Raw genomic sequence first — 27945 nt, 5'->3', positions numbered from 1 at the left:
GACTCTTTGAGTCTGAAAATATATTCCCAAAAGTTTCTTTTATACTTTGGTTCTTATATGTTTCTAGATAGAAAGTAAGTGTACTAAACCCAAACAACTTTAGAACCAGAGTTAATTATCTTTTGCTACAAAAACAATATTTGCTTGTTTTCTTTTCTTTTAAAAAATTATGCAGTATTTCACGTTATTGTTGTGCACATACCATGCTCATCTTCTCTGGATTATTCCAGTTTTAGTGTATGTGCTTCCAGAAGTACCATATTTGCTTTACATCTATTCATAATATTCCTGGTGGCTACCAATTTCCAAAAGCAGTTTTGCTCAGTCACTGAATCCCGTTGGTCCACTTACTTATGGTGACTGATGTTAATTGAGTTACTTTTCTGAAGTTCTTTGGGTAGATTCCTAGAGATCACCTAGACAGCGTGTGCCTGGCAGATCAGCTATTCAATACCTGGACCTTTGGAGATAATTCATTCTCTTAGCGATGGTATGTTTTGTCAGTGAAGTCTAATTTTCTTTTCAAAAATGTTCTAGTCAATTAAAGGAAGAGTGGGGCATTTGTTGATCATTGTAACAAGTGTGAATTTTTTAAGGATAAAAAAAGGATATAAAAAATAAAAAATAAGGATAGATGAAGAAAAAGTTTACCACTGCTCCCTTAATTTTCCTTTCCACTTCCTTCCTCCCTCCCACTTTCTGCAGAGACTGGCTTGTATTGTTCCTTGCCTTTCTCTGTCCTCATACAGACCTACACAGATATGTGCATATATAGTGTTTTTTGTTTTTTTTTTTAATCTTGCAATTTGCTTTTAGTATGTTATGGACATCTCTCCATTTTCTTTTAAATCTCACTAGCAAAATTCTGTCTTCAAAACAAGATTCTTAGGTAAGAGGGAATTGGCCATAAAAGATATCTCTGGATTTGAGGGAAAAATACAGTGATGCCTGTGTGCAAATAACCTATATTAGTCTTTAAAGAATCAGTTTTCTAATTCCAACTCTTGAAAAAAGAGTGGTTTATTCTAATACGTCTTTTTTCCTTTCTCTAAAACTAAGCAATTTAATTGATAGTGACTCTTTTTGGAAAGATAATATGCCTTATTCTGGAGAAGTTATTGTGGGAACTAAATTATCCCATGACAGTACTGCACTGATTTCTCTTTGCTGGTTGTTGCACTCTCTTACACAACTTCAAATACTCCCATCACATGAAAGATATCATGCTGCATGGAGTGAGTCAGAAGGAGAAGGACAGGCATATATTGATTGCTCTCATTAGTGGGATATAAAAAAATAGTAGGAGATTAATACCCAAGGACAGTAGAAACAAGAGCCAGGAGGATTGGTCCACTGTTGGAAGCTTGCTATAAGTGGAATGGACAGAGGGAGTTAGGATAGAGAAGTCCACTATGACAGTTATAGCTGGAAATGATCCCTCTGGACAAGAACTGAGTGCTGAAAGTAGGTAAAGGATAAACATGATAACCTTTTGGTACCTGTATTGCAAACTATAACACCCAAAAGGAAAGCTCAAGAAAGAGAGAGAAAAAGTGTCTGCCACAGAGGCAGAATGGGGTGGGGGAGGGGGAAGTGGAGGGTTACTGAGGACATTGGTGGTAGAAAATGTGCATTGGTGAAGGGAAGACTGTTGGAACATTGTATGACTGAAACCCAGGACTAACAACTTTGTAACTGTATCTCACAGCTATTCAGTTAAAAAAAAAAGCTCCCATCATGTAAAACCAAACAAAACCACCATCTCCGTTTGTAAACAGCATGAATATACATACTTCTATTTTATCTTTCTATAATCCTATTTTTTAAATGTTTATTTGGGTTGAGACCACCCCCTAATTGTGCTCAGGGATCAGTCCTGGTGGTTATCAAACAAGCACCTTATCCCTTGTATACTGTCTGTCTAGTCCAAAGATGTTTCATTGAAGTAGCACTGGTTTGTATCATTGTATGTTTCAGGAGTACATTTTCATACTCCTTTAAAAGTTAGTTGTGGGGCTGGAGCGAAAGCAAAAATAAATAAATAAATAAATAAATAAATAAATAAATAAATGTTAATTGTCAGGCAGTACCCATCATTAGCACTGTAGCACTGTAGCACTGTCCTTCTGTTGTTCATTGATTTGCTGGACTGGGCACCAATAACATCTCCATTGTGAGACTTGTTGCTGTTTTTGGCATAGGGAATATGCCACAGGGAGCTTGCCATCATTAAAGTGCTGAAATCCTTCTGACTAATGGACCCTCCCTACTTTGGACCTCCTACACTCCCTCTGACAACCTTGGTTGTGTGGTCTAAATCCCAAAGTTGAAGGGCTTCCAAATCGTGCTCGGGGAATACTCAGTTCACTGCTAGGACTTGAGGATGCAGAGCTGCTTAGCCTCTGCAGTGCTAGGATCATCAAGGCCCTGAGGTGCCAGAGATTGAAATTGAGTTGGACTCATACCTCGCCAATATTGTCTCCCAGCTCCCAATATAATATTTTTCATATATAATGAGTATGTCTGTGTGTCTAAGTCTCCCTCATTTAATTATAAGTATATTCAAGGCAAGACTATTATTATTATTCTTAATAATCTCTCTAGGACCTAGCATGCCCTTTGATACATAGTAGGTCATCAGTCGGCTTCAGTGTCCTCCTGGGCGCTAAGGGAATTAAACAGGAAGGATGTTAAATCAGTGGCTTGCAGTTTGACCTAGTGATAGCACAAAGGAATCACTTAATCACTTAATCACTTAACTTCCCGTTAGTCATCGATTTGCTCGAGCGGGCGCCAGTAACGTCTCCATTTGTCCCTGTCGTGTGCTAGTGTAGCCCAATGGCATCTGTTCGCTCTGGGAACATGAAGAGCCTCAAACCGATCGTTCATGATCTTGACGAAGAAGTCTGACCATCTGGTAGGTGGACGGCCACGCGGTCTTTTGACATCCCGTGGAATCCAGTCAGTGACAGCTCTAGTCCAGCGGTCGTCTTTAAATCTCATTACGTGACCAGCCGACCTGATTTTTGACACCTTGGCAAATGAGACAGCGTCCCTGATTCTTGATCGTCGATGGATGTCGGAACTCCGGATTCTTTCTTTCATTTGAGTGAAACGTGATATTCCAAGCATAGCTCTTTCTATTCTTCTTTGGGGGACCTGAATAGCTTTCTCATCTTGTTTGCATAGGGCCCAGGTCTCTGAGGCATATGTTAATGCAGGAAGAACAGTGGAATCAAAGAGATGTGCCCGGAGCCGGAGGTTCTTCGTGATCTTAGCTATTTCTTCGACATTCTTGAAGCCGTTCCAAGCTGCTCTCTTCCTCCTGCGCAGCTCGGGTGCCAGGTCATTTGTCATGTTGACTTCTCGACCTAGGTACACATAGCTGTTGCATTCGGAGACGGTCGTTCCGTTGAGAGCGAATGGGGCGTCAGGAACGAGGCTGTTTCTCATAAACATTGTCTTCGTAAGATTCAGCTGTAGTCCTACCTTTCCACACTCACAGTCAAAGTCGGCCAGCATTTGTGCCGCTTGGCTGATGTTTGGTGTTATTAAAACAATGTCATCAGCAAAGTGGAGCTGGTGTAGTTGCCGACCATCTATCTTCACTCCCATTCCTTCCCATTCCAGTCGTCGCATGATGTTCTCGAGGGTGGCACTGAAGAGTTTCGGTGAAATGGTATCACCCTGCCGCACCCCTCTCTTGACATCAACGATCACTTCTTTGTAGAATGGTGAGATCCTGGTAGTGAATCCGCAATACCGCTCACGGAGGATCTTGATGTATTGGGCTTGAATGCCCTGATTAGCTAGGGCTTCAATGACCGCTTCCGTCTCAATAGAATCAAAGGCCTTCTTTAAATCAATGAATGTTAAACAGAGCGGCATTTTAAACTCCCGAGAAACCTCAATGAGCTTGGTTATCATGTGGATATGGTCGATGGTGCTGAATCCTTTGCGGAAACCGGCTTGCTCGCATGGTTGTCCTTCATCTAGTGTTCTGCCAATCCTATTTAGGATGACTCGAGTGAACAACTTGTAGATGACAGACAATAGGCAGATCGGGCGATAGTTGCCAATGTCATGGATGTCTCCCTTCTTGAACAGTAGTACGGTCCTGCTGGTTTTCCATTGGGACAGAACCTTGCATTCAGACAGGTAGCGAGTGAAGAGCCGAGCCAATGTATTGATGAGTACTGATGGCAGGTTCTTCAGGTGTTCAGGTCTGACCTTGTCTGGGCCGGGTGTTGTTTGTTTCTTTACCGACAAAATGGCGTGTTGGATTTCGGAAGGGAGAACGTTGGGAACGACATATCCATCCTGTGGAATTTGGTATGTCGGCAAGTGGACAGGCTATCAAAGAGATTTGAGTAGAAGTCATGGATAATCTTCTCCATTGCCGTTCTGGAGGATGTGATGGATCCATCAGGACGTCGGAGGGCAGTCATCTTGGTCTTGTAGTTGGCGAAGGACAGGCGGGCGTTACGAATACTTTTCCTGGCTTCTGCCGCATCTACCAGTACTTCTGCTCTTCTCTCTTTGAGGTCTTCCTTGATCGCATCTCTGCACTGCTTTGCGAGCTCGGACGTTAGCTTGCAGTTGCCTGAGGCATGCGCCAAACCACGCTGGCGAATTAGCTCAAGAGTTTTCGAAGACAGGCGTTTTTTTGTGGCTATCTCTCTCTTGGCGTTCCTCGCACATTCATGGAGGTGCTGAACCAGTCGATCGTATTCCTCATCAATGTTGTCAACAATGGCATCTTCCCATGTTGCCGCAATAGTGCCAAAGAGTTCCCAGTTGGTGGTCGTTCTGGGAGTTCTCTTTTTGAACTTTGCAGCCCTTTCTCCCTGCTCTGTGAAGTAGAATTTTGCACGAAGGAGACGGTGGTCCGATCCCATTCGAAATTTTGGGACAACAGAGACATTGGTCAGGCAAAACCGTCGATTGAATATGATGTGGTCTATTTCGTTGTGGAATCGTCCGCCGGGAGACTCCCATGTCCAACGTTTAGATTCTGCCTTCTGGAACTGTGAGTTACCATGGATGGTCCTGGTCGAGATGATGAACTCAGACAGTCTCTCACCCTGTTCATTCCATTCTAGGCCATGGGTCCCAATGTGAAGTTCTTCAGCTGATCTTCTCGGTCCTATCTTGGCATTAAAATCACCCACAATGATCTTGTAGAAGGTCTGGTCTTCTTTATAGAACTTCTCCAGCTCCATGTAGAACTTCTTGATTTCTCTTTCATCATAATGAGATGTTGGTGCGTAGACAACGAAGATAGAAACTGCAGGCAGTGAACCACATCTATTCAGGTGTAAATGTCTGATTCTGGTTGTTAGGCATTTGAATGAATCAATGCTCTTGGCCAAGTTTGTGTTGACAAGGACACCGACGCCTCTGACACCTCTTTTATCGCATGTTCCAAGGAATAATTCTTCTCCAGTGTCGAAAACAGCATGGTGAGATTCGTGCCTTCTTGTCTCGGTCAGACCAATGATGTCGTACTTGATCATTCGCGCTTGTACCTTCAGGTCCTCGATGGATGCATCTGATGCTAGCGTACGTGCATTGAAAGTACAGAAGATCATTTTTGTCTTCCTTCGTTGTGGCAGCCTAGTTCGACCTTGAGATTTTGTCGGTCTCTCCTTTCTCATCCTTCTCAGTGCTGCCATGTCGGTGAAGCCTTCAGGGTCAGGTGAATGAGACCAGTTGTTGACACTACCTCCACTACCCAGCCGTTGCCACACTCCAGGACGCTTCCCGGACCCGTGTGGCAGCTCCGGCTAAGACTCATGCATGACTGAAGACCCACAGCACAAAGGAATATGTTCATGGAATGAGAAGTTTTTTTAGATCACCATTTCACAATGATGGACCAAAGAGACACATTACTTTTTTTGAGACATATCTATGCTGTTGGTCCTGATATCTTGCATTGTCTGAAAGAATCAGTAGAATCCCAGAAGATAGTACAGTGGGTAGGACGCTTGCCTTGCACGCAGCCAATCTAGGTTTATCCCTGGCACTGAGTGTGGTTTGCCGAGCCAGCAGTAAGCCCTGAGCATCACCAGGTGTGACCCAAAACCATATATATATATATATATATATATATATATATATATATGTATGTGTATATATTAAGTTATGGAATTTAAATCTGGAGGGTTATTATTAAAAAGGTTTGCGAAATGTATAAATGTATAAAATGTATTATTCTGTCTTTTCCTATAAATTCTTGAATTATTTTTAATTTTTTAAAAAATAATTCTTGTTTTGAAATAATCTTGTGATGGTTTTTAATCAGAGCAACTAGAATGGATTAACTAACTGAAAGGAATTGTAGGGTTTTTTTTTGGTTTGTTTTTTTTGGGGGGGGGATGGGGGTGTTCAGGGCTTACTCCCTAGTTGATCACATGAAGGAAAGTGCCTATGCACCCTATGCACTGTATTATCTTTCTGGCCCCCCTATGAAGAGATCATTTTAGAACCATAGAAATAGTACAGTAGATACTTCTTATACTATTGGTCCCTTGTGCACCACCAGTAGTGATCCCTGAGTACAGAGCCAGGAGTAAACCTTGAGCATCACCAAGTATGGCGAGAGAGAGAGAGAGAGAGAGAGAGAGAGAGACAGACAGACAGACAGACAGACAGAGGCAGAGAGATTATTTAAAGAAATCAAAACCAGATTTAAAGATTTTCACTAGATTTCTTATCAAGTAAAAAAATAAAACAGTTATTGGTTCCCTGCACAATGGACTAAAAGTAACTGGAGAACTAATTAGTCCTGTTTTGGATCTATCCATTGATCAACTTACTCATACTCATCCATCTTCTGTGTGCAAAGAAATATTTACTGAAATTTCCTGGCAGCCATGCATTAGGGACATAATGTACTAGACTTAGAAAGGACAGCAAAACACAGGTCCTTCTAATTCAGAACTCACTCTCATGGAGAAGAGTGAGTTCTGTGTTATTTTGTGGGTATAAAATTTTTTTTTGTGGGGCTGGAGCAATAGTACAGCGAGTAGGGTGTTTGCCTTGCACGCGGCCGACCCAGGTTCTATTCCCAGCATCCCATACGGTCCCCTGAGCACTGCCAGGACTAATTCCTGTATGCAAAGCCAGGAGTAACCCCTGTGCATTGCCAGGTGTGACCCCAAAAGAAAAAAAATTGTGGGTTTTATACCCACAAAATGACACAGCAGTTGCTATCATTGTGGTGAACGTTACACATAATATAGGAAGTACAGAGGATACTGAATGTTGGGGAAGAAGAAATAGCATCCCCAAAGTCAGTCTAATCTCAGATCTGAAGGATGAGTAGAAAGGAAGTAAGGCAGGTGTCATGGAGAATCAAAAGTGGACTGTGCTCAAGATACATACAGGTTACAGCATGCTCCAATCTTGGTAGCCAGAAATTGTGGTCTGGGGATATCCAAGAAGTATGGTCTGATTGGAGTGTCAGGTTCATAGGTTTGACTGTGGTAGCACCTTGGCTTCAAAGGAGAGATAAGTAGGGTTCTAGATCGAGAGTGTCCAAGTGTTGTAACTATATCTGAATGGCAATGGAGAGCCCCAAGGACTCTGAGAATAGGGCCAGGGCCAGATTTGGACTTCTGAAAGATCGCTCGGGCTACTCTTTATGGCAAATAGCTGGACTCATTCCAAAACACTTTTTTGAACCAGATATGCATCTGTTTCTCTTTTTGCTCTTTAATCTTTTTAGGGAACTTATCTTTATCAATTTTATCAACTTTATCAATTTTATCTTTCAAGATTTATAAAAGAAATGTGAGTTGGAAGTCCATGTATACCCCTGTTTCTCATTTTTAATTATATTGTAAAACATTCCAAACAAATATACAAAGAATAATATGTACATAGCACCTAGTAGTTTGCTGCCAAAGTTTTAGGTGGTTTTTGGTTTTGTTGTTATTGTTGTTTTAATTTGGCCTCCCAAGTGGAAGGAATTACATGGGCAATTCTCTGCCAGCTGGGATGTTGGTTTTTTTAAGGACCCAGGATATGCTGCTGCTCAGACACCTTAGTGTGAGAACTTGGGATACTAGGTCTAGCCCTGCTGGGGGCCTTTCGGATCACACCTGGGAATGCGTGGGGACCATAATGTACTGGTTGGGTGCATATGAAGAATGCATTCTAACCACCAACTTGCTTCTGGTTCCTCTTTTTCCTTTCCTTTTTTTCTTTTGTTTTTGTTGTTTGGTTTTGGGGCCACACCTGACATTGCTCAGGGCTTACTCTGGGATCACTCCTGGTGGACCTCTGGGGAGTGTTTGGGGTACCAGGGATCTAACCTTGGCTTCCATGTGCAAAGTAAGCACAACAACTGCAGTACTATTTCTCTAATCCCTGACTTTTACTTTATTCTTACTTTGTTGTGATGTCAGGGAACTGCATTTGCTATGGTGCCATGGAGCAAGCTCAGAACCTCTTATCTGCTAGTGTGTGACTGCCACTGAGCCACATCTACATCTATAGGTCCTTAGTTTGTTCGTTTTTTCTTTCTTTCTTTCTTTCTTTCTTTCTTTCTTTCTTCTTTTCTTTCTTTCTTTCTCTCTCTCTCTTTCTTTCTCTTTATTTCTTATTTTTTTTAGTTTATTTATTTTTAAAAATTTTTTGTTTTTTCTTTTTAATTAAAGAAATAAAAATTACAGGGGCCGACAATAGTACAATGGGTAGGGTGTTTTCCCTGCACATGGAAGACCCTGGGTTTGATCCCCGGCATCCCATATGGTTTCCCCAGCACTGCCAGGAGTTATTCCTGAGTGCAGAGCCAAGAGTAACCCCTGATCATTGCTGGGTGTGACCCAAAAAGTGAAAAAAAAAAGAAAGAAAAATTACAGATAGACCCAAGACTACAATCTCATTTCTCTTCCATTTCTTTTGTCTTTAGAGATAATAACTGTCTGGAAGTTGGTAAACATTGATGTGTTACACTTTTTTAAAATTTACTATATATATAAAAAATCTATAAACAATGTAAAGTGAATTTTCATAGATGTTTAATTTACTCGGTTTGTTTGTTTGGGGGCCACATCTCACATTGCTCAGGGTTTCTCCTGACCACTCAGGGATCATTTCTGGTAGTGCTCAAGGGCCCATAAAGGGTGTCAGATTCAAACCCCAGTTGGACTCATGCAAAGCAAATGCTTTACCTGCTGTATTGTTACATGTCTTTAGAGACACGTTTGTGTTGATAGCATAGAGAATCTGGTTAGTATATTCTTTTATGGTGGGTATAGCCTATATGATGTTTGTCCTTAATGACTTCCTGGACAAATAGGAAATAGACAAATTCTTGTTCCTTCCAGTGAGGGAAATTTGTGCTTTTGCTTGGAGTGTGGATATCTTGCAGGTGACCCCCCTAGTCTCCTGACCCCTTCTTTGCCTCACCACTACCCCACAACAGGTGTGTGTATGGTCACATGCGCGCACACACACATACATACACACAACCACACACATACACACACAGAGTTTGTTTATTCTATTTCAGGAAATCTGTGCCTTGTCTCTTCCAATATAAACTACACTTTATACCAGCAACATAAGTTTTTTCTCTTCCCACGATGAGACAAATGAGCTTAGAATTCTTGGAAAATGTCAAAGTGCAGGGGTGGCTTTAGTTCAGGATGAGACCCCCCCCCCCCCACCACACTTGCCTTGAACTTGTCTATTTTATGTTTAAGAGAGAGAGTTCAAGATTAGCATCTGTGGGTATAGGTCTAAGGTCCAATAGAAGCCTTTACAGAGGCACCTGCTGCTTTCAGAACTGCCTGTGAGTGAGGAAATCTCCCACACAAAAGGCTCCTGTTGAATTTCTGTGCATAGTTGAGGAAGCTTAAATGACAAGGGAAGAAAACCACAAGTGAAAGAGGAGGATGGAGCAGAAGTAATAGGGGGTAATGCTGGCGAGAGACTGTACAAGGGCAAAGAGATAAATATCCTTGTGAAACTGCAGGGGAAAAGCAGGAAAACAAACCCAAGTTGGCTAGAGAGAAAATCTGGTGGTAATATCCCAATTTTCTGACATGAGGGTGGAAAATTTAAAACCCCACTGGATACCTTCATTTGAAATATCACACCTCTCCCTTTCAGTCTTACAAGTTCTTCCAGAATAAGTACAAACAATTTAGACCCCCTGCCATGGGATGACTGCAAAACCCATGTCAGCCTTCCTCTCAGCCCAGAAATGGCTAAGCAATCACAGGTAACCTCGTATACATGGAATGTCCACACATAAGCTTGGAATGTCCACACATAAGCTGCACTTCACCCGTATGCTAACGGTGGTACACATGGAATGTCCATGTAACCTCGTACACATGGAATGTCCACATGGAATGTCCACACATAAGCTTGGAATGTCCACACATAAGCTTGGAATGTCCACACATAAGCTGCACTTCACCCGTATACTGACGGTGGTACAGAGGAGTGCTGCTGGGTTTGCAGAGGAGTATCCTGTGTCAGTGACACTCAATGAGTGGATCATGAACCCTTAGAGATATGCCAATAACCTTGACTCAGGGTATAAAAAGAAATTAATGTTTGCAGTGTACCATATCTGCTGGATGGAATGTAAACTGAGTTAGGCAGTGCTGTTAGTGTTCTGAATATTCCTGTCACAATAGAAGTTTTTGCGGCATTTGCAGCCGTGCAACATCTTATTATCTTATTCTTACTTTAGACAACCTGGCAGGATACCAAATGTAACCTGCCCAGACGGCAGAGTCTGGCAAACTCCCCGTGGTGTACCCAATATGCCAAATATCAGTAACAATGATGGGTCTCATTCTCCTAACCCTGAATGAGCCTTGAATATGGCACTTTTTAAAATCTCAGGGCTAGGACGAAGGAGACGTTACTGGTGCCGACTCGAGGCAATCGACGAACAACAGGATGATCGTGATCATGAACAGGAGCTTTTATATTGTAAGAGCTAAATAGGAATATTTAGTCTACTCTGATATTCTGCCCCTAATTTAAGAGTATAATGGGAGACCAGTTGATCAGAAAATTTGGGGAAATTTTTTGCAGACTTCTAATACCCGGGACAATATGGAGTCCAGGAAGACATCTGTGAAGTCAAGCAGTGGCAGATAAAAAGCCATCACTTAACTCAAGGGGAGCCAGTCTGCATACTGACATAACTTTGGACTGACCTGGTTTGAAAATCTCTGTCCAGTAAGAGATGAATGGACAGAGTAGGTAATCTCTCTTAGGAATCTTATGTGGGAAGTAAAGGCTATAGATGGCAGTGAAAGTAAAAAGGGTGCACCTAAGAGACCATGAACAAAAACAAGTTATGAGAAGGCAGAAACCGTGATTTATCAGAACAATACTTTAAAGCAGAGAAAATATTGAGCATCAGGATGTGAAAGATAGAGAAAAGGGATGAAGATGGTAGTCACTGACCGCACACAAGTGAAGATCTTCAAACTCCTGCTTCAGGTACTTGCCTTGCACATAGCCCACCTGAGTTTGAGCCACACATGGTCCCCTGAGCACTGCCAAGTATGGCCCCAAAATAAAAGTTAAAAAAAAATAATATAACCCCTCTCCCACCACCACCACACTCCTACCAAGGATCAAATGATTAAGCAGTTCCTTTGATTTGATCAGCTTGGAGCCGGAAGCTACTAGATTAATAAGTAAGGGAACAGTGAATTGAGATGATATGATTCAGTATGTCTTCTTTCTGGTACAGCTGGTAACTGAACTTCATGTTCACATCATCAGTTTCCTCACAGCCTCTCCCCCAAGACCTATAGACCTTTCCCATATGCCTTTACATTCTTAAACATACCACTTTTCCCCTTACACTGGCCTGGGTGGGTTTCTGCTCCTGCGCGTGGGTTCTAGCAACAAACACTCAGAGAAAACTGTAGCAGTGTGTTTTTGTTGTTGTTGTTGTTGTTTTGTTTGTTTGGGGGCCACACCTAGCATTGCTCAGGGCTTGTTCCTGGCTCTGAACTCAGGGATCACTCCTAGAGGGGCTCAGGGGGCCATGTACCATATGGGATGCTGAGGATTGAACCCAGATGGACCATGTGCAAGCAAATGCCCTACCCACTTTACTATGTTTCTGGCCGAGAAAAATCATGGTTTTATAGGGGATCTGACCATCATCACCTCCAGAGACAGTGTCATCTTTATGACCCTAGATGGTAAACAGGTCTCTCCTGGGGCCATGCTGCTTTTTGTCTTTATTTTACTGATCAGGAAACAAATGTGTCCACTAATCCTAGGCAGACACTATCTCTAGCTTCCTAGGCTTCTAACTAGGCAAACACCCACCCCAGAGGATAGTCTGCTCAAAGATGTGTCAAACCTCATGAAGATTTGTCCCTCAGCACTAAAGACTCCTTTGCTGCCTTGGCTTTCATTCTAGTTTACACAGGGCAAGTCTGATTTTATCTCCAGTTTAGATTCACATGAAAATGGCCTTTTCCCTATGCCTTTACATTGGTAAAGGTACCATTTCTCGCCTCATACTAGTCTGAGTGAGTTTCTGCTTCTTGCCAGTAGAAAGGCAGAACACAAACCTGGAAAACTAGATAGCAGTCCCTGACATGGGGCTTTGCATGCCAAGTGAAAGTCATAAATAATTATGAAACCCTGATACTTGATGCTCAAGATCAGCCACAGTAGTACTTGGTTTAATTATGCTTCTATTTATTTAAGCTGTGACTTTCCAGGATACAGGAAATTACTTATATCTATATTATACTTATATTTCACAATGGATTGAACACGAACCAGAATAAGAGAAAATTAGTTTTCTGTAATTACTATCATTTAGATGTCTTGTTCCAGATCTTCTTTCTAAAAGATTTGATCAATTTGCTAAATAAAATCTTGATACTTGGAGAGAGTGTAACTTGATTTACATGTAAGTAATAAGTCATACGCTTGTAAACTGTTAACCTATATACATATACACACAAACACACACATATAAATCTATATGTGTCTCTATTTACAGACTTATCTAACATAAATTGACTCAGAAGTTATTTTGCCTTAGAAGAACTGTCAAGTTGAAAGGCTGGCCATAATAATTGGCCACAAATCTTGCTTTTTTTTTTTTTTTTTTTTGGTGTATATGTTTTATGAGAGAGCCCTTACCTATCTACACTTAGAGCTCATTCCTGGCTTTGTACTCAAGGATTACTTCTAGCAGGGCTTGGGAAACTACATATAATACCCAAGATCAAACCTGGGTTGGCCAGGTACAAGACAAGCTCCCTGCTGCTGTACTATCTCCCCTGTCCTTACAAAGTTTTGTGTGTATTTTTTTTTGTTTGAGGTGACACATGGTGGTGCTTGGAACTACTCTTAGTTCTGTGCTCAGAATTGCCTACCAATAGTGCTCAGGGGATGATGTTGTGTAGGGGATTGAACTAGGATCAACTGCCTGTATTTGCAGCCCAGGTCTACCAATAACTAGCTGCAGAATCTTCAGTAAAGTCGGTAACCTATTTCACCATTCTCATCTGTAAAATGGGAATAGCAATGCCTACTGTATAGGTGGTTTTGAAGATGAAATGCGTTAATGATGTAGAGTCAGTAAATACATAGGTGTTTTGCTACAATAAAATGAGTTAATGATGTAGAGTCAGTAAGTACATAGATATTTTGCTACAATCAATATGTGCTTTGGATGCCAATGAGACATTCTACTAAAATTATTCATATGGTCATGGGAAATGCTGATGTAGAGACTGGATGAATGGTCCTCTATTATAAAATAGTGGAAATAGACCATAGAGTTTTGTACAATGGATAAGGCACTTGTCTTGCACACAGTCAACATGAGTTTGATCTCCAGCACTGCATAGGGTCCTCCAAACCCTGTCAGGAGAGATCCATGAGAACAGAGTGCAATGTGTCAACTCTGAGCACTGCCAGATGTGTCCCCCAAGCAAACATGCAAACAATCACTTGATCACTTGATCCCCCGTTATTTATCGATTTACTCAAGCAGGTGCCAGTAACGTCTCCATTCATCCCTGTTGCGTGCTAGCGTAGCCCAATGGCATCCGTTCGTTCTAGGAACATGTAGAGCCTCAAACTGATCATTCAGGGTCTTGAAGAAGAAATCTGACCATCTTGTAGGTGGGCGTCCACACGATCTTTTGACATCCCGTGGAATCCAGTCAGTAATGGCTCTAGTCCAGCGGTTGTCTGTAAACCTCATTATGTGTCCAGCCCATCTGATTTTTGATGCCTTGGCAAATGAGACAGCGTCCCTGATTCTTGAGCATTGACGGAGATCAGAACTCCGGATTCTATCTCTCATTTGAGTGAATCGTGATATTCCAAGCATAGCTCTTTCGATTCCTCTTTGAGAGACACGATTGGTGTTCTCATCCTGTTTTCGTAGGGCCCAGGTCTCTGAGGCATAAGTTAATGCAGGAAGGAGAGTGGAATCGAAGAGATGTGCTCATAGCTGGAGGTTCTTTGTCCTCTTAGTTATTTCTTCAATGCTCTTGAAGGCATTTCAAGCCACTCTCTTCCTCCTGCGCAACTCAGGTGACAGGTCATTCCTCAGGTTGATTTCTCGACCTAGGTATATATAACTGTTGCATTCGGAGATGGTGGTTCCGTTGAGAGCAAATGGAGCGTCAGGAACAAGGCTGTTTCTCATAAACATAGTCTTCGTAAGATTCAGCTGTAGTCCGACCTTTCCACTCTCACGGTCGAAGTCGGTCAGCATTTGTGCCTCTTGGCTGATGTTTGGTGTTATTAGAACGATGTCATCAGCAAAGCGGAGGTGGTGTAGTTGCCGACCATCTATCTTCACTCCTATTCTTTCCCATTCCAGTCGTCGCATGATGTTCTCGAGGGTGGCACTGAAGAGTTTCGGTGAAATGGTATCACCCTGCTGAACCCCTCTCTTGACATGGATAATTACTTCTTTGTAGAATGGTGAGATCCTGGTAGTGAATCCGTAATAGAGCTCACGAAGGATCCTGATATATTGAGTTTGTATGCCCTGATTGGCTAGGGCTTCTATGACTGCTTCCATCTCAACAGAATCAAAGGCCTATTTTAAATCAATGAACATTAGACAGAGTGGCATCTAGAACTCCTGAGAAACCTCAATGAGCTTAGTAATCGTGTGGATATGGTCGATGGTACTGAATCCTTTTTGGAATCTGGCTTGTTCACATGGTTGTCCTTCATCTAATGTTCTGCTAATCCTATTCAGGATGACTCGAGTGAACAGTTTGTAGATGACAGACAATAGGCAGATTGGGCGATAGTTGCATTTGTTGGCAACTATGGCAAACAAACAAACAAACAATAAATAAATAAAAGTGGCAAGACCAATTTTCCAGGGTGGCTTATATATTGTCAGTATTAAAGACTTGAAGTCAAGCTTCCATGAAGTGAAGGATAATGGTCACTATCACCATGTGGACTTGAAGCCCCAGGCTAGCTTATCAAAACTGGTGCCTTGTTCTTGTTGCATAGATGCAGTTTACTGGCTGGAACCATGGGGATGCCTGGATGTTGAGTAGCTGCAGGCAAAGCCCAGGATGTGTAGGATCCCAAGTTCTAGGAAAGAGAAAGGGAGAGAGGGAGAAGGGAGAGTGAAAGGAGTGTGCTGAGGGAGTATGGGCAGGTTTGAGACACAGAATGCATAAACAGCAGGACCAGCATCTGAAAATATATAGAGCAAACCAGAAGGGAATCATCCTGAGGTCCTGCCCAGGGAGCCTCTGAGTGGTTCTTTCGTGGGGATGTGTTTCCAAAGCTGGAGGCTAAGGAAGGGCATTTACTTTTTGGGTTCTTTATGGTTTTTCTATAGAGTAAAAATAAACTCAGATCATGGACTTTATGTAGTATGCTTCATGCTGCTTCCCACCAGTTGGCTCTGCACAGAGAAATCTACACTTCCTATAGCTTCCTGCTCCACCCAGGTTCTTTGTTTTGCTTTTATAATCAGTCCATTGTAACTGGAAGCACGAGAGACTGCCTTGTCAGTCCCTACCTGACAGGCAGCAGACTGCTGGGAAATCTCTGGAGATTTTATTGGATGAAGGTCTTCTGTGAGAGCCCTTGACTAACCCCTCTGCTTTCTCTCTATTCAGTGTCAGCCTCTGAAATCTCTGGAGCAGAGCCCTTAGGATGGACTCTCATCACTTCTATTTTGAACTCTTCTCTAGCCCAGATCTTCTTGAGGTCATGCATTTTCAGAGGAGCGTGAATTGAGAAATGCAGGTCATATCTCTCCCTTGAAGCCCCTCTATTCCATAGACTTCAGTAGAACTGGTCTAAACACACCAGTTCCTTCATTCTTGGCTCTGTGGAATCAGCACAGCCTTGCACCCACCCCTGTTTTGCTTCCTCTTTTTATTTCTCTGCCCTTCTCATCCCTGCTTTGAACCCCCCCCCCCCCCGGCATATTCCTCCTTTATCCTCTGTTCCTGAATCACATCAACTCTGAGTTTGACCGGGACTTCAAGTTTTCTATTTGATACATTTCAAGAAATCCACTGGGGATCAGTATTTCCCTGGATCTGTAGTTTATTAATGTTTTCATGCACTGGGGGGGGGGGGGGGTGGAGGCGGGGCGGACCCAAGCACTGACCTCCTCTTTGGGCCAGCCCTCTGTCATTTCCCCTGCTCAGCTTCATGTCCTGCCAACGTTCCCTGTCTCCTGAACTGTGCACAGGACCAGGTCTTTGGGACTTTTTTTTGACACCCTAGGTCCCCTTCTGCCCACTCACATACCAAACATATCAACATATTATTGTGCAGCCACACCCCCACGTTAACTGCAATGTTTGTGGCAAGTAATGAAAAGCATTTGTGTAATTTGACTTTTTGAAACTGACTATAAACTCATTCAGTTTCTAATTGGCTCTGATTCCTTGGGGGTAGGGAGAGGCTCCTGTCACATGTTCTTAGAAAGTGACAACCTGCCTATTTAACCTATTAATGGTTTTCGCGTAAAATAAAGTATCTTAAATAACTGAAGCAGCAAACAACCATATTTGTAGATATCTACTTAAACATGTGTTAACTTTTATGTTTCTCTCTTTGTATTCTGGAGACAACAGTCTTTTAAGCCTTCAAATATTTATGTGCTTCATAAAGAGACTAGACCATAGGCACCAAGCTCTGTTTTTTAACGAATAAGACAGTGTTGGCAGTAGGCCCGGCCACAGGCAAGACCTAGGAAGAGTGTCGCATCCCTGCCATCGCTGCCTCCCTTGCCAGGAACAGCCCCATCACGCCAGTTTGCTTACCCTCGTGCCTTCTGGAATTGTGATGAACAGAACTCGCTTTGTCTCATTACTCATATTTTTTGCAGAGCCCAGAGAAGTTTAAAAATAGCCGCCTGGTGCATTCATCATTTAGGGATTTCATCAGGGACCTCAAGCAACCTTTGGAGACCATTTCACTTGGGAATGGATTTTGTTTGCCATGTGGAGAGGGAGACAAAGGCTTCCTGGCGGGGACTCTGGCAGCCTTGGAAAAGGTGCAGAGACAGAGAAGAGCCAGGTCTGAAAGACTTTGGAAACCATAGCAAATGTTAAGGGCCTTACCTCATAGATCCTGGGGAAGAGCTGACATTCCAGGAACTGACTCAAATAACAGACTCAGAGTAACATAAGGTGAATGCTGTTGATTCTTTTCACCCTTCTCTGCTAACTCCCTTCTGTTCTATCAGACATCTTTTCATATCATGACTTGTTTATAGCTAGGTAAACCCAGGTATCCTGTGCACTTCAGAGGAGGCTTGGTTTAAGCAGAACTGGTAGAACAAACATTATCCAGTCATTATTTGGAGTTCTGACTGACCACTGGTGCTCTATGTCCTTTCTGTTTGGATTATTCCATGTTTTCCCCATCTCTTAATGGCAGGTCTCTTTGGCCAAATGATAAGGTAGAACAGGGTGGAAATTGCAGGTTGTGGGTCACAATAGTGTTTTGGCATAAGCCATCACTTCCATTCATTATGTTCATGATTTTGCATTTTAAATCTTGCTTTTTTGTTTGCTTTTCCCCCTTGTTTTATACCCTTTCCCTTCATCCACTAGATGGGTATTTTCTTTTTCTTCCTCACCCCACCTCCAGGGTTTTCTTTTTAAAAAATTATTAGGCATTTCATAAAATCTGATTCTTTACAAAATTCTAAATTTCTAGCTTTGTTTGAGCCCTCCTTTCCCAACCCCACCATACACTTCCAGTTACTGAGAGAGCTGAGCCTTCTGGAAAAAAAACAAAACAAAAAAAAACCCGAAACTGTGGTCCGCTTCCCTTCCCTTGTGAGGACTGGTCATCACACCCACTTGGTTGTGAGAAGTGGTGGTCACACATACTTGTTTTTAGTGCCTGCATGCATGCTCGCTGTGGGCCCTGCTCTAGAGATCACACACTTTGTTGTATCTCCAGGGATCCCAGCAGCTGTGGGATATATTTTTTTATCCCTTACTGCTCTGAAACTTACAGTGGCTTTATTCTTTTAATGGTTAACTTAGTAGTTAAGCATGTGTGTTTTAGCTTTCCTAATTTTAAATTAATCAGTATCTTTATTTTCCTTGAATAATACCCTTCTCACTCATGTTTCCCAATTCTACTAGTTCTTTTTGGGTAATTTAAGTTGATATATGAATGAAAAATAGAAGTATTGGGTATTCTATTCTTTTATAAAGTCAGTGCTTATATTGGTTTACTCTGTATTTACCCATTTCTGCCCTTTTTATATGTTGATATCTTTAATCATTATATTTTCATAGATTTTTTTACGTCTCTTTTTGATGTCTTACATCTGTATCAGTATTTTCTTTTGTCTGGAATACATTCTTTACTTTTAATTTAATTTTACTTTATTTGGTTTTGGGGCCACACTCACCAGTGCACCGATGTTATTCCTGGCTCTACATTCAGGAATTACTCCTGACAGTGCTTGGGAACCATATGGGATGCCAGGGATTAAACCCGAATCAGTCTTGTGCAAGGTAAATGCCCTACCTGCTGAACTATCTCTCTGGACCCTGGACTACATTCTTTAAATTTTTATTAATAAGTTCTCTGACTACAAATTCCTTCCAGATTTTTTGTCTGTACATGTCTGATTTGCTGATTTGACTGTTGTTTTACCTTTCCTCCCTGTACCACTTTTTTGTTTTGTTTTGTTTTGTTTTGGGGGTCACACCCAGCAATGGTCAGGGCTTACTCCTGGCTTTGTGCTCAGGGCTCACTCCTGGTGAGACTCAGTACCAAATGGGATGCCAGGGATCAGACCCAGGCCAGCTTCATGTAAGGCAAGCACCTACCCGCTAAACTATTGCTCTAGCTCTCTACTACTTTTAAAGTTGTGCGTTCTATTTCTTCTCCCCAGATTCATCTGTATTACCCCTACAATTATAATATTTTTGCTTACATGTAGCTCTGTAGCACTGTCCTCCCATTATTCATCTATTTGCTTGAGCAGGCCCAGTAACGTCTCCATTGTGAGACTTGTTGTTACTGTGTTTGGCATATCAAATACTTCATGGGTAGCTTGCCAGGCTTTGCCATGAGGATGAGATACTCTCGGTAGCTTGCAGGGCTCTCCAAGAGGGGCAGATGAATCGAACCTGGGTCGGCCTGGTCAGCTGAGTACAAGCTGAGTACAAGAAAGTACCTTTCCTGCTATCACAAATTTTCTAGATTATTGAAAATTTCTATCCTCCTACCAAAAATGCAAGGGATTTGAATACCTTTTCAAATCAAAATTACAATGAGATTATCATCTCACATTTTTATATGTGACATATTAAAAGCAAAATAAAACTGGGACCCATCTGTGTTGACAGGAATGTGATGAAAAAGGAACTCTCATCTATTGCTAGTAGGAATGTTACCTGGTTCATCCACTGTGGAAAATAATATGGATGTTACTGAAAAGTAAGAATAGAGCTGCCATACAAGGCAGCAGTTCCAAAATCTTTAGAATCTCCTACAGCTTCTCCTTTTCTGAATAGGTTGTCTGTGCTTCTCTGGGTGAGGCCTCTATTTCTCCATCTCCAAAGAGCTCAGAATTTGCATCTCAAATATATGTGATCCTCATGCCTTCAGGCTACTTCAGGACTAGGCTTTTTCTTTATTTCCCTGGAAATTCATTACAAGGGCCCTCCCCTCCCCGCCCCCGCCCCCCCCCCCCCCCCCCCCCCAATCTACCTGCAACACTTTTTCTTAGTTAAACCTACTTTATATCACGGGCATGGTATCACGGTCCTCCCGTTGTTCATCGATTTGCTCGAGCGGGCCCAGCGTCTCCATCATGAGACTTGTTACTGTGTTTGGCATATCGAATAGCTTCGATAGTCACGGGTAGCTTGCCAGGCTCTGCCGTGCGGGCGAGATACTCTGGGTAGCTTGCTGGGCTCTCCGTGACGGGTGGAAGAATTGAATCTGGCTTGGCCAGGCAGGCTGTGTGCAAGGCAAACGCCCTACCTTGCATGCAGCCAGCCTGGCCAAGCCAGGTTCGATTCCTCCGCCCCTCTCAGAGAGCCTGGCAAGTTACCGAGAGTATTCAATATGCCAAACACAGTAACAACAAGTCTCACAATGGAGATGTTACTGGTTCCGCTCGAGCAAATCGATGAACAACGGGAGGACTTTATATAGGAATACTTTATTATCATTAAATATTTTTATAGAGATCTATGATTTCAACATTTCCCCCTATTTATTTATTTTTTAAATTATGAATATGTTCTTATTTTGCCTTCATTTTGAGCAGTAATTTAGTCAGATATAGAATATTAGTTTGACTACTGTTTTGGCTGACCACTTTAAATGTTACTCCATCATTTTCTGCCATCTATGTCCTTGAGGAAGTCAGCTTCCAATCTGGTTTCTTGTATTAGGTTGGTATTGTTAACCTACTTTTTTCTTTCCGGATACGTTCCTGACTTTTTTTTGGTTAGAATGTTTTACAACTTACCACATATATTTGTATATTGTCAGCATTATTAATTTCACTGTTTTCTTTCTCACAATCTCCTGTTCCTTCTGGAACACTGAAGTCGCTGGGGCCGCATGGGTGGCTTATGTGAGGCAGAGAGGAGAAAGATGGTCACTTTCTCCTGTTCTGCCTCTGCCAGCCCCACCAGGTGGCTGATAAGTCACACCTGACATCCACTTGGTCTTCTCACATGGGAGTTGATCCCCACTACCTGATTTCTTGGGGAGCCACAGACTCAGGTAGAGTAAAGAATTGCTCTTTGTAGGAAAGGAAAAGTCAATCTTAGGGTTACTGGGTTCTTGCTTGCCTCACAGAAAGGAATTTCAGGAGTAGACGAGTAGTGAAGTAAAACAGATTTTATTTGGAGGGTTTTAGTCAGGGAAGAAGGGAGAGAAAATGAGAGAGAATAATGTCCTCAAGAGAGTAGGGGCTCTCTCTTTCTCCAAAGGCAAAGAGAGCCCCTACATACATCCCAGCATTAGATATAGAAGCATGAAAGTACACATTTCAAAGCGGAGATGTGGACAACACAGGTGCTCAGGTGCCTCATGCACATGGGTTCAGGCAGCATATGCATCCCCTTCCATTGTTCAATGGTGGCTTTTATAGAGTTTCTCCAGTCTGCCTTGGTGGGGCTTTCTAGCTAGGTAAGAGTTAATTGCTAGGTAAGAGTTCATTGGGGGGTGGGGGAGGAGGGAAGGTTTGCCAAAGGGGTAGAGTTGGGAGTGGTCCGTGGTCCTCTTTGAAAACTCCTGTTCTTTTTTTTGGGGGGGGGCTCACACCCGGCGATGCACAGGGGTCACTCCTGGCTCTGCACTCAGGAATCACCCTGGCGGTGCTCAGGGGACCACATGGGATGCTGGGAATCAAACCCGGGTCAGCCACGTGCAAGGCAAATGCCCTACCTGCTGTGCTATCGCTCCAGCCCATAGTCACACAGTATTCCTTTTATTTTAAAAAGTGCTTGGTTGTGGGGCTGGAGTGATAGCACAGCGGGTAGGGCATTTGCCTTGCACATGGCCGGATCTAGGTTCGATTCCCAGCATTCCATATGGTCCGCCAAGCACAGTCAGGAGTAATTCCTGAGTGCATGAATCAGAAGTAGCCCCTGGGCATCGCTGGGTGTGACCCAAAAAAAAGAAAAAAAATAAAAAATAAATAAAAAGTGCTTGGTTGCTAGAGCAATAGCACTGTAGGTAAGGCATTTGCCTTGCATACAACTGACCTGGGTTCGATCCCTGGCATCCCATATGGTTCCCCCAAAAGAAGATAATAACAATAATAATAAATAAAATAATTAAAAAGTGCTTTGAAACATAATTTGTTTATGTACTCTTCAGATTATTCTGTTATCATCAGTTCTGAGAGTACTATTGATTTTGCTTATTATGACCTCTCCTTCTAAGTGGATTATTTGACTGATTTGCTCAATCATTTATTGTTTTATTGTAGTAATTGTTTTTATTCTGAGTCTTGTTTTGAGTTATGAAACTATTTCTACAAAGAGATTTGAGTCTACTTCTAAAGAAGATCCTCTGGTCTTAGGAATACTGCATATAAATACCACATAATTTTTCAACTATTGAAGCAGTGTAAATTTGGGCAACACACGGGTGCATGATCTAAGATTGGTGTTTTGTTTTTTTATTACAAATATTTTGTTTTCAATCTCAGACCAGGCAGAATATGCTTGTCTCTTCCCCAAGCTAATGGGGAGCAAATAGATTTTCTAGTCTTATTTTCATATAAAGAACGGTTTACAAGAATTCTTATTGTAAATTGTTCTCCATTTCAGTCTTCTGGTTCAGGAATCAGAGAACAGCTTAGCTGGATTCCTCAACTGAGGGTTGAGTACTACAGGGTTGTAACTGAGGTAGAGGTTGGGCTACACTCATCTTGGGGATCAACTGGGAAGCATATGCTTCTGAATTTACTGTCTCTTTGCCTGAAAGCCTTCACCCTCCTGGCTGTTGACTGAATTTACTCATGTCCATTGGCCTTAGAGCCTTCATTCCTCTGCCTGCTGAATGGAAGACTGACATTGTCCATTGCATGCATTGTGGTTCTCTCAGTGGAGGAGCACAGTGACAGTAAGTTCAGGAGTATATGAAAACAAAAACAAACAAACACTGTCCTCCTGTTGTTCATTGATTTGCTTGAGTGGGCCCAGTAATGTCTCTATTGTGAGACTTGTTACTGTGTTTGGCATATTGAATACTCTCAGGAGCTTACCAGGCTCTTTGAGAGGGGCGGAAGAATCGAACCCCGCTCAGCTGGGCTGGCTGCGCACAAGGCAAACGCCCTACCACTGTGCTATCACTCGAGCCCTAGGAGTATATGAACAAGACAGAAATCAAAGTCTCGCATTACCTGTTTCAGAACTGCTCATCATCCCTTTAGTTGTATTCTCTTCACCAGAAGTAAGTTAGTATAGGGTTTCTTAAACTTTTCCCATTTGTGACTTCTTTTCACCCAAAATACAACATGGGTGAGTGCTTCCAGAAACACCTTGTATTCATTATGCCATTGATTTTGCATTAATTTTTAGGTTATTGCATGCAACTTTTACTGTTGTCAGTTTTCTTTTTAAAATCTCCAGTTCAGGATTCAGATTTCATTTTGATTAGTTAGCTTGCTAATGCCCCAGAAGAAGTTGTAGTTCTCCAAAGAGTCATTACCAAATCTTATTTATTTGTTTGGGTTTAATTTATTTTAGTTCCAGTGCCTCTAAGGGTAGTCTTCTCCCTGATCTGTACTCGGAATCACTCCTGAAGGTTTCATACATCCAGGGATCAACCACAACCCAAACCTACTTCCTTCAAGGCATGCTCTCAGCTTATTGACCTGATTCCCCTTGCCAAATTTTATCAAATGATTCTTTCTTTCATTCTACTCTTCCTTTCTCTTGCCCCTCCAAACATTTTTTCGCACAGAAGTAGCTGTGTCCCATATCAGAAATGATAAAACAGTTTTCACCAGCAGATACATGCCATCCCCATCATTGTGACTCGTCTAGGTTATGCTGACCCAAGTTATGCCATTTAAAAATAAAAGCCATTGCCTTCACTTGTTTCTTGGCCTGCCTGAAGGGAATCCAGTGAGCCTTGGAGAGAAGCATAGATAGAAAAAAAAAGATAGCGGGGAGAGGTATATTTGGCTCCTGAAGGCTAGGGAAACCCCGCTTGAGTCATTTTTTCTTGGTCCTTGATCCACAGGTGCTTCAAGCAGAACATGGAATAACAAGCACACACTTACTTCTCCACTAGTCAGAAAGTACTTTTCTTGGAAACACCCTCCTAGCTAGAGAGGATTCAAGGAAAATTTAAATGGCAGATAGCTTTATTTTCTTCCCACATAATTTGCAATTGCTTTGTAAAACTTAACCAAGCGCTGTTCCAATGGTCTATAGCTGCTATCAAGTGTCCCAGTTGAAAGCTTAGACTCTCTCACCAGTTTCCTAAATGAATGCCAAGAAGTCTTCTCCCCTCACTCACTGGGGTGATGGGTGGGTGGCCAATTTAGGGACTAGGGAAGTGAAGTGTGTGACCTGTGAAAATGTTGGGGGAACATCTTGATAAGTCCATCATAGTTTGTGGACAAAGCTAATCCAACCTGGAATAACTCTGCAATTTAGCAGAGCCCTGCCCTCCCCGCTCTGCCCGCCCTCAGATGCCTGCACAAGTTGTGCTCACATTACACAAGATCATTCTGCTAGATGAGAAAAAGGTGTACTGTTATTCAGGACAGCAAGCCAGGCTGTGTGGATTGCATTCCATGCAGAAATAAGAATCCGAGTGTAGTAGCTTTTCAGAGCTGAAATTAATCAGGGCCCCTTGGCTATATGGCTCTGGTCTGTGGGGTTTTGTCTTGTAATAGGAAGAATTAGGGGAGACCAGCTTATTGTTGAATCAGTCTCAAGTTGGAAGTAGTTGTCTTTTGTGAGTTACCACATACATATCCATAAATGGTTGTTTCTTGATCAATTATGTAAAGCCCTGTTTTGGGGATATGTTAGAGTGGCTGTTAGCATATTTTTGTTTTTAAAATACAACTTCTTTTGTAGTTTTCAGTCTTCAACTATACTGAAACTTTGAATTTGTTTTAATCAACTAGAGTTGGTTGAAGAAATGTTTTTGATTATATATATCACAGTTTTTTTTTCTTTTGGTTTTCTTGTTTTTGAATCACACAAGGCTGTCCTGAGGCTTGCTCCAGTCTCTGTGCTCAAGGATCACTCCTGGCTCCTGGCAGGTCTTGGAGGACCATTTAGGGTGCCAGGGATTGAACCCAGGTCAGTGCATGTAAGGTGATTGCCTTACCCACTGTATTATCTTTTCAGCCCTAGTATATGAGAAATTTTATAGGTACCCATTGCACCTTATTTAAGTACATCTTCAATCCTCTGATGTGAGTTTCAAAAATGTGTGGGCATGCAGGACGCGAGAGTTCAGTGCCTAGAGCTGTTCCCCTGCCCTGCCCAAGGCTACAGATGGATGAAGGACTGGAGTAACAGGGAATTGGAGAAACAAGGCTCTAGGCTGGTTGGTAGACAGTTTATTTCTCTCTCTTCCCCAGCGTAGTTTGATCTCTCCCCTTACAGCATAGTAATTTCTCTTCTCTTTTTCCCTCCTTACAGCATAGTTACATAGAAATCATGAAGGGTAGGGGTACACATAGGTGGGGTTGAACATTGTCATGACAGATGTAGAGCCACTCCTTCAAGGGAAGTTCTAGGAGATTAACTCAAGGACAGAATCTGAGTGCAGAGCCAAAGAGGCACCACATTCTTGGGCCCTTGCATTGAATGAACCCTTGTCCTAGTTGGCAGAAAATTGCCGGGAGGAGCCCTGAGCACTGTTTGGGAGTTTCCATAACTCCCCACCTCCAAAAAAAAAAACTATAAAAATTTAGGGGGATGCTTTGATTTTTTTTCTTAAGTATAAAATGCAGTTTAGGGGCAGAGAAATGGTACAATGAGTAGGGTGCTTCTCTTGCATATGTTTGACCACGATTTGATCCCTGGCATTCCATAAGGTTCCCCAAGCTCCACCAGAAGTGGTTCAGTAGTTCCTGTGGGCGGAGCCAGGAATATGCCCAGAGCACTGCTGGGCCTGGCCCCCAAACCAATACATAAATAAATAAAGAAAGAATAGGGTCGGGATGGGTAGCAAGCACCTGCTTTAGTTTCTTGTGGGCTGGTGCTGTTTTCTTAGGGATAGTACTCTGTTTTTTGTTGTTGTTTTATTTTTCCCCTCGTCGCTCTTAGAACAAACAGAGGAAACCTCTCTCAGAGGCTTTCTCCACAAGACCTACTGATGATTGTAGAATCTTAAATGGAAAAGAAGTTGGTTGGATGTGGCTTCCTGAACTCTGTGCTTGGACCAAAAATAAAGCAAAGCCTCACCGCAGGGGCTTGGCTCAGCCCAGCATGCCTGTGGCCTGGGCTGCTTTCCATGACGGCTGGAGCAACACACGTCTCTGGGCAAAGGTTCCCTGTGCCCTTGGAGGCATGGGGGACCTTCCCTCCTCCCCACTTGTAGCTTTTATTGTTTTTAGGAGAAATACTGTCATGGTCACTTCATGGTCACATGAAAGAAGTATGGGAAAGAATCACTAGAACTACCCAAAGAATAAAACCGGAAAAAAAACAACCACCACTCCCCAACATGAATGCAAGAATTCACACTCCTCATGCTTTGTGTGGGGTAACTGTTTCCATCCATGTTGGTTTCAAAACTAGGAGATTTTTCTCTTTGATTTTTGCTTGTCTTCTATTTTTAGCCTCGTTAGCAAGTCCACACATTATAGTTGCATAAGGAAATCAAAATGCAGATATTTGGTATTTAAAAAGCATCCCTTGACTTGGGAAGAGTTTTTCTGGCACTGCTGTGAGAGAGCTCAAATTACTGTCATAAAATAATAGGCACAAAAGTCCAGTCAACATAGACTTTCTGGCCAGCTTCTCTGGGTGGTCCCTGGAAATGCCTCTTATACCAAGTCCCTGCCCTTTTAAAGAAAAAAATATATTTATTTATTTATTTATCTGATTGACTCACAGTGATATGATTGGGTTTCAGTCATACAATGTTCCAACACCCATCCCTTCACCAATGTACATGTCCCACCACCAATGTCCCCAGTTTTCCCTCTCACCACCCATCCTTACACCCTGCTTCTGTAGCAGACACCTCTCTCTCTTTCTCTCTCCTCTCTCTCTCTCCCTCTCCCTCTCCCTCTCTCTTTCTATTTCCTCTCCCCCTCTTTTGCTCTTACTCTCTCTTTCCTTTTGGACATTATAGTTTGCAATATAGGTACTAAATGTAGGTTATAGGTTATCACACATATCTCTTTTTTTTCTTAGAAATTGAAACAAACAAACACTGTTCTCCCGTTGTTCATCGATTTGCTCGAGCGGGCCCAGTAACGTGTCCATTTTGAGACTTGTTGTTACTGTGTTTGGCATATTGAATATGTCACGGGTAGCTTGCCAGGCTTTGCCGTGCAGGCAAGATACTCTCGGTAGCTTGCCAGGCTCTCTGAGAGGGGCAGAGGAATCGAACCCGGCTTGGCTGGGCTGGCTGCGCACAAGGCAAACGCCCTACCACTGTGCTATCGCTCCAGCCCTATGGTTTATTATTTTCAATAAAGATAGATAGAGAATGTGTCTGTAAAATTAAAACAAAAGTGAAATGGAGAAAATCCATGTTGCAAGGACTCTAACAAAGTATATTTCATACAAAATTTATTCATCTAGCAAACATTTTTGGAAGACGTTCAAAATACTATGGCTGCTTCTAAGGAAACACAATTTTGAAAGCATGGATAAGGAGTCTGCTTTCACATACTCTTTTCTTTATTTTTTTTAAAAATTTTAAAAAATTTTTATTAGTGAGACACCATGAGGTACAGTTGTAGACTTACACATTTTTGTGCTTGGTTTTCAG

At 42.3% G+C, this 27945-nt stretch overlaps 1 protein-coding gene and 1 pseudogene across 1 annotated transcript in view; one reads left to right on the top strand and one right to left on the bottom strand.

Annotated features, from left to right (window-relative positions):
- The window catches only part of MOB3B (MOB kinase activator 3B), a 238989-nt gene that overhangs the window by 28880 nt on the left and 182164 nt on the right, over nt 1-27945 (top strand). The window lies entirely within an intron of this gene.
- Nucleotides 164-257, bottom strand: LOC130026713 (uncharacterized; annotated as a pseudogene).

The sequence above is a fragment of the Sorex fumeus genome, unplaced genomic scaffold (genome assembly GCF_029834395.1).
Source record: "Sorex fumeus unplaced genomic scaffold, SorFum_2.1 ptg000034l, whole genome shotgun sequence".
In the NCBI taxonomy this organism is placed as follows: Eukaryota; Metazoa; Chordata; class Mammalia; order Eulipotyphla; family Soricidae; genus Sorex; species Sorex fumeus.
Note: the sequence above shows the minus strand (reverse complement) of the source record. Positions and strands in the feature narration are given on the sequence as shown.